Raw genomic sequence first — 7,396 nt, 5'->3', positions numbered from 1 at the left:
AACCAATCTCCCCTCTCCCAGTAGGTATTGATTGCAAATAGCTTCTTGGTTAGGGGTGGGACTCTGTGCCAAAGCCCCTTCTCTGTGCTGGGATTTTGCCTTTGCCTTTTGGCTGTTTGGGTTTAACCAGGGCTGCTTGAAAAGGCAAAGCTATCCACTGAAACATGACTGCTACAGCTTCCCTTAACTTCTGTCCGTTCCCCTGGGCAAGACCCCATGAGCCCTCGCCCCATCTGTGTCTGACCGTTTACTGCTCAGTCTTGGGTAGGCCTTATATAAGTAACCACAGCTGTCCTGGGTTCATGAGAGCCAAGCCTCCGTCATGCCATGAGAGGGCATTTCACAGCCCTTCCTTATCATTGGCTGTTACGAGCTTTCTGTTCCCTTTTCTGCTGCATCCCAGAGCACTGGAAGGAGTGATGCTGGGACGCCTTTTAATGCTGAGCAGTTACAGTTGCTTGTCAGGCTCATCTTAACCACTTGTGAGAATCTGCGTCAACTGCTGATCACTGTAAACAGAAACTTTGACCAAGGGTAAGCACTAGTCTGTGCATGTAAACATAAATATTTAAGAGGGACGTTAATAAAAAGTCCATTTACCAGGTAACAGCAGTAGGCTCACCCCTGTGGCCTATGACTTCTCCAGTCATAGGGGCAAGTCACAGTCACACGTTTGACTTCTAGAGCCAGTGAGATATGAGCTTTTGATTGGGTCCTCAGTGTTAGCCACAGCCAAACCAGTTTGTAAAGCTTCTCCGTTTTTGGTTGGACTATGACAGTTCCCATAGCTATGGCAATTTGGTTCCTTGAAATCAAATACCTCATTTCTCTAGTTTCTTGCCTTCCCTGCCCTAAGAGCCCCGAATAATGGCCAGCCAGAAATGATGCTTATTGCGTCACATTCTTTAACCAACTGCTTGCTGGTTACCCCTTGCAATCCAGCTGTGGGCCATAGCAGGAAACGCTACAACCCCCTGCTCCACTCCTGCCCTGCTGCCCTATACCTGCTTCAGCTTGTAAGTGGACGGTGGCCTCTTGACTCCTACAGAGCTCCGCTCCGCAGGCTTTGTCCCCAGTAAAAGTCTGTGCTGTCTTAGCCCCTCATTGCCTTCTCGCTGACATTTCTCTTGGTGTCCCAGATGGGAGGTAGGGGTGTAGGTTCTCCATGAGGGTTCTCCTTTGCTCCTTTCTCCTCTCCACTCAACTCTTCATCCCTCTTTCCCCTTGAGAGTCTGACAGAGACTATCTCTCTAATGTGTTCCTGCATCCGGGTCACTCAGCCTTAGGAGCATTTGGAGACAATTTTTTTCTTTTCCCTTATCCGGAAACCATTCTTTTCTGACCCTCTTCCAGGTGGATTTTCCCAAAACCCTGGTGCCTGGGAGAGAACCATTGGTCTCCCGTGAGGCTAGTGGAGGTGTCTTTCCTCTTGCTGGGCCCTTCTACCTAGCAGAGCCCTTGATTGGCTGATGACTCTTCCTTTGGACCTGTTTTCAGTCAGGAAAGATCTTTCTCACCCTTCCAGTCACGGGCACGTGGCTTTTTGGCATGTCTCCTGAAAACTGTTTCTACTATAACATTCTGTACTGCTAGTGTGCCAAGCTGGCACAGACCAGGGTCATTAGGGAAGGGGCACCTCAGTCCAGAGAACGCCTCCATCAGATTGCCTGAGGCAAGTCTGTAGGGCATTTTCTTGATTAATGATTGATGTGGGAGGGCCCAGTACTGGGGTTGTATCACTCAGGGAAGGGGGTCCTGGGTGCCATAAGAAAGGAAACTCAGCAAACCGTGGAGAGCAAGTCAGTAAACAGTGCTCCTCCACGGTTCCTGCTCCAGTTTCTGCCTCCAGGTTCCTGCCCTGCTTGAGTGTCGGCCCTGACTGCCCTCAGTGATGAAGTGTAAGATAAAACAAACCCCTTTCTCCCCAAGTTGCTTTTGGTCATGCTGTTTTATCACAAGAGAACCCTAACTAAGACACAGGGCCTAGCCTCAGTATCCTCCACAATGGTTATCACTGGCCAGAGGCTGACACATTTGACTTCTAGATTCAAAAGGACCTATGTTAACTCAAAGGAATGAACCTGAGATCCTGCATCTAAACCTTTCTCTGTCTCAGCTTCTACCCTCTTTGTTCATGCCGCGTGGCCTTTCAGGTTCCTGTTTCCATAAAAATCCTCCCGATATTTCCTAAATCTATCTTCTCCGCCTCCTGATCTTCTGTGGTCATTGTTCTTCTCTCACCGCTGACCACACACAAACCCTGCCTTCTCTCATAGTGTATGTAGTCCTTCCACAGCTAAAGGTCGGCCTCTCCAGGAAAAAGGGAGGGGGGAGGGAGAGGGGAGGGAGGGGAGGGGAAGAGGGAGAGAGGGAGACAGGCAAGGAGAAAGGGAGGGAGGGAGGAAGGGAGGGAGAAAGGGAGGGAGGAAGAAACCCTTCTCTCTCTCTGGCTGAGGACAACTGCTGCCCTGTGGGGCTTCCTCCAGGCGGCTTCTCCCAGATCAAAGCAAATACCAAATTCTCAGCCCTTGGAAAACAGACAGGCTTCCCCCTCTTGCTGTCTGTTCTGGTCTTAGTGCCCAGACCACCCCATCACACGTTTTTCACACGTTTTTAAGGCTCATCTCTATTCAGTCCACAGAGTTCCAAACGACTGCTCTAACTTACCAGACTCCTTCGTCACACCGGGTTCTTCTGCCCCCACCCTTGCTCCCCCAGTGCCCTCCTACAACAGCTTTTAGGTGGCAGAGTAACACCCTGATGTTAAGCTGTGTGAATGTTCACAGATATATATGGATGGGGTAGAAATGCGCGCGCGCGCGTGTTGTGTGTGTGTGTGTGTATGTCTATAACATTTTAAGGTGTGTTAATTTTCTTTTTTTAACATTTATTTATTATGTATACAACATTATGTATACAACATTTATTATGTATACAACATTCTGCCTCTATGTATGCCTGCACGCCACAAGAGGGCGCCAGATCTCATTATAGATGTTTGTGAGCTACCATGTGGTTGCTGGGAATTGAACTCAGGACCTCTGGAAGAGCAGCCAGTGCTCTTAACCACTGAGCCACCTCTCCAGTCCCTAATTTTCTTTTTGATACAAGGTCCACTATGTAGTCCTGGCTGACCTGGAACTATGTAGACCAAGTTGGTCTTTAACTACAGAGACCCACCTGTCTCTGTTTCCTGAGTGCTGGGATTAATGGTATGCTCTACCTGGACAGGTGATTTAATTCTTGAAAGCCGTAAATTTATCATTTTCATCATTTTTTAAGATGATTACTGTATTTTGTCTATTTCTGATTGTCAAACAACTGGAATACGATGAATGCCTCACTCTGTAGAGCAGGTTGACCCCTACTCAAAGACCCACCTGCCTCTGCCTCCGAGTACTGGGATTAAAGGCATATGCTACCACCATGCCAACTCTAATACATTGTTTCAATTTAAAATATAATTGGTTTATAAAATCTTATAAACAAAATTAAGCCATTAGATTTAGAAAGACATGAAATGCTGTCTCAGTGTTAGCTTCTATGGAGGCAGCAGCCTACCTCTATGGCAGATGCAGTTCCATCATCACGTGCTGCCAGGTGCCTTCCACAATCAGCTGTGTGTGCAGTTTAAAAGTGCCCTCCAGGCAGAGTTTGCTCTCTTGCCTCTTGCTCCTCTCTTTTTCCTCCTGTCTCTTCCCTGTTCTCTCTGTTTCTCTGTCTGCCTGTCTCTCTCATGTCCCCACCCCAACATGGCCTTTCACTTTTACACACACACATCCCACTACTGCCTGTTCCTGAGGATGGAATCTCCCCACCTTTCCCTGGTCTTGGGAGTCACCTCTCTCAATTACCAGAGCCAAAGAAAAAATTTCCCCCTAAACTTCTTAACTTTATCTTCTGCTCTGTCAGCATCCTGCTGGGTCTAGGTTGTTAAGTTGGGGGTGTAGCCCCAGCCCCTGGTCTGGGAGTTGCATTGCTCTGGACTCCAAATTTTAGCATGCAAGGTCCTGACCCCCAGGGGGTATTTAAGTCCCATAGGGTATTTAAGGGGCCTGCAACACGTGGTGGTTTCCGGGTCTGCATGGGCTCCTTGCTCTCCTGTCTCCCCGCCATGCACTCGGCCCCCCGAGAGCATCATCCTTAATAAAAGGATGGGCATTTTGATTTGGTTTGATTTGACCTAACTGGATTTCTTGCACCGGCGGAGCTGCTCTTATTCTTATCATAGGTGTCCCCTTAAAATCTGTACCCAGGACAGCTTCAAAATGGCTAGCCCCAAGTGGTCCAGCCTCACAGTCTGTTTCAGCTAGTCCTCACTTTCCTGGCGCCTGACAGTCCCACAGAGGCTGGACAGTGAAAGAAACAGCCAACTGTTAGTCCCAGATCCAACAAGGAGACCGAGTCCCGTATGTAAAAGCTGTTATGATTTTTAAAAAATGCTATAAGATCTCCAGTGGCAGTAGGCAGCAGAAATGCTGTAGGTCCCCGAATGGTGGTAGCGGACCATGTGGTGGCAGGCAGCGGGCCCCCTGAGCGGTGGCTGGTCTCAGGCAGAGAGACACATGGCGGGCAAGCAGGAGACAGAAACATGGATAGACACGACATGTAGAAATGAGGTTAAATATTTATTCAGGGAGCTATGGAGGGGAAGGCAAAAGGGGAGAAGGGAGGTGAGGGAGTGAGGGAGGGAGAGAGAGAGAGAGAGAGAGAGAGAGAGAGAGAGAGAGAGGAAGCGAGAGACAGAGAAGGGAGGGATGTGGAAAAGTGGGGAGAGAGGCAGAAGCGAAGCTGCCTCTCCGAGAGGAAGACAAAAAAGAGAGCGAGCTCAGGCCGGAAGCTGAAGATCAGCCTGCCTCAGCGGATGGGGGAGGGAGTGGGCATGGCTTGTACGAACAATCATAAACAAAAGCAAAGAGACTGTATTTTATACAAGTTTGCAACCTCGGTCTCTCTATGTGTCCAACATATTGGAATAATCAAGGAGCCTCAAGCTCAGCTAGAGTTAGGTTTTTATAGTAATAAAGGTGGAGGTGAGGGATTTCTAAGACTCAGGACCCCTGATTGGCTCACATTTGTCTAGAGGTGTCCTGGTGCATGTGTGCTGGCAGGGGATCCTATCTATAATGGTTGGAATGTTAGGCGTTTCCTTTGGATGGTCTGTTCCTGGGTGGTGCCTGGGTTATCTCAGTTGGTGGTCCTTCCTGCAACCAGGTATTGCCTCAGGGTAAAGTACTGAGACTCAGGCCTCCATTAAGCTTATCATGGCTGAGTCCTACACCAGCTACACCAGGACTTGGCCAGCATCCCCAGCTTTCTCAGGTCTCTCACAGATGCTGACGTCCCCAGACAACCGGAAGCAGTCTAGCGAACACGGCACCCCCACTCCCACCTCACCAGCTACCTCTTCCCATTTCCTCACCCTTTTATAATAAACAAAAAGGAAGTTGGTTTCTTCTGCTGCTGCAGCAGCCTGCCTCTGCTGCCAAAGCAGCTGCACCTTCACCTGGTACCAGGTGCTTTTCTGTCAACAGCTCCATGACGGGTGCACCCCTTAAAAGTGCCCTCCAGGGACAGTTCACTCTCTTGCCTCTTGTTCCTCTCTCCTCCCTCTTGTCTCGTCCTTGTTCTGTTTCTCTGCTTGCCTGCCTCTCTGCTGTCCCCACTGTGACTTGGCTTTTTACTTTCGCTTCCCCCTCCCCGAATAAACCTCTTGCACTAACTCTGTCGTGGTTGGCGTGTTTGCTTAGTGGCATACCTCGGCGGGGTCCACAGAGAGGTAACCACTTCACCTTTCTTTTTCTATGCTTTCAGTTGAGGGTTCTGTTGCTGCGAAGAGACACCATGACCAAGGCAACTCTTAAAAAGGTGAACATTTAATGGGAGTGGCCTTTAATTTCCAAACCCTTTGTCATAACCACCTCTAAAAGGAAAGACTCAGAACTCCTGAGGTGCCTATCCTGTCATGAGCTCTTCCTACCATGTAGAGGGCCGCAACCACACTCTCCACCATAGATGGCGCTGCACCGCCAGGTGAGCTAGAAAGCTCACATGTGTTGGTATTTTCCACTACTCCCAAGGTTTCACCTGGGACTGGGAGCAGTTGACCAATCCAAGAATGACACGTCCAGAGCGGGGTCTGTTTCCTTTATAAGGGATGGGTTCCATCTTATCTGGGTCCCCGGCCATGTTGGCTTATGCTCTAGCTCCCAAGAGGATTAAAGCCATTCCTGCAGAAGGATCCTAGTGTTCCGCGTGGTTCTTGCTGGCGAGACGGTAGCGTGGGACACTACCACACCTGCCCCCAGCTGCTGGGGTCATGCCCATCCACAGCAGTGTCTGTCCGTACCCTCACAGACCTCTTCTCTCGTCAACCTTACAGTGTACCAGGGTTCTGCTGGCCTTCCTGAGCTTTATTCTATTGTTGGTGTTCTGATGGCCCCTCAGGGTCTTGCCCTAATCACTTTGGTTCTGATCCACCTCCCTGTTTACCCAGCTCTTTGGCCTACTTCTCAGCTCCTGCCCTTTGCAGAACTTTGCCTTCCCATCACCCTGACAAACCCCTGGGTTCTCCTAATCCTATGCTCACTGTTCACTGTGCTGACCTGAGTTCACCCATTTCTCCAACTGTGTAAACTGAGGCTCACAAATACACTTGCCTTTTCTCTCTCCCCAGCTCTGCCTCTGTTTTACAGCTGGCTCTTCCTTCCCTACTACTTTCCTAAGCAAGTAAAACCTTTTCTCTCTCACCAGATCTACTGCTCTGTTTTCCCTTTTTATTTCTCAGAGACTATTCCTGAAACAAACTGTGTTGGTTTAAATGAGAATGTGCCCCATTGGTTCAGACCTTTGAGTACACGGTTCCCAGCTTGGTAGCACTGTGTGGGTGGGTTTAGGAGGAAGTATGTCTTGAGGGAAGGCTTTGAGATTCTTAAACACCTCAAACCATTCCCAGTGTGTTCTCTCTATTTGGTGTTTATGGTTCAAGACGTGAGCCCTCAGGTCCTGCTCCTTTGCTCCATCATGAGGTTGGCCCCTCTGAAACTGAAAGCCCCAATAAACTCTTTTCTAAGCTGCCTTGTCCTGGTGTTTATCCCAGCAGCAGACAAGTAACTGATAGCCCACCCCTCCCCCCCAAAAAAAACCATACCAGATCCCAAACAATCAATAACACAAGAACCTCAGGCTCAATAGATGTGGCTATTGAATACTGCCTTTTAAAAATACTTATTTTTAGCCCGATGTGGTGACGCACACCTTTAATTCCATCACTCAGGAGACAGAAACAGGCAGGCCAATCAAGGCCAGCCTGTTCTACAAATCAAATTCCAGAACAGCCAGGGCTACAGAGAGAAACCCTGTCTTAAAAAACAATATACATATATATATATATTTT

Source organism: Myodes glareolus, chromosome 22 (assembly GCF_982192425.1).
Source record: "Myodes glareolus chromosome 22, mMyoGla1.1, whole genome shotgun sequence".
NCBI classification, from domain to species: Eukaryota; Metazoa; Chordata; class Mammalia; order Rodentia; family Cricetidae; genus Myodes; species Myodes glareolus.
This window is presented reverse-complemented; position numbering follows the sequence as displayed.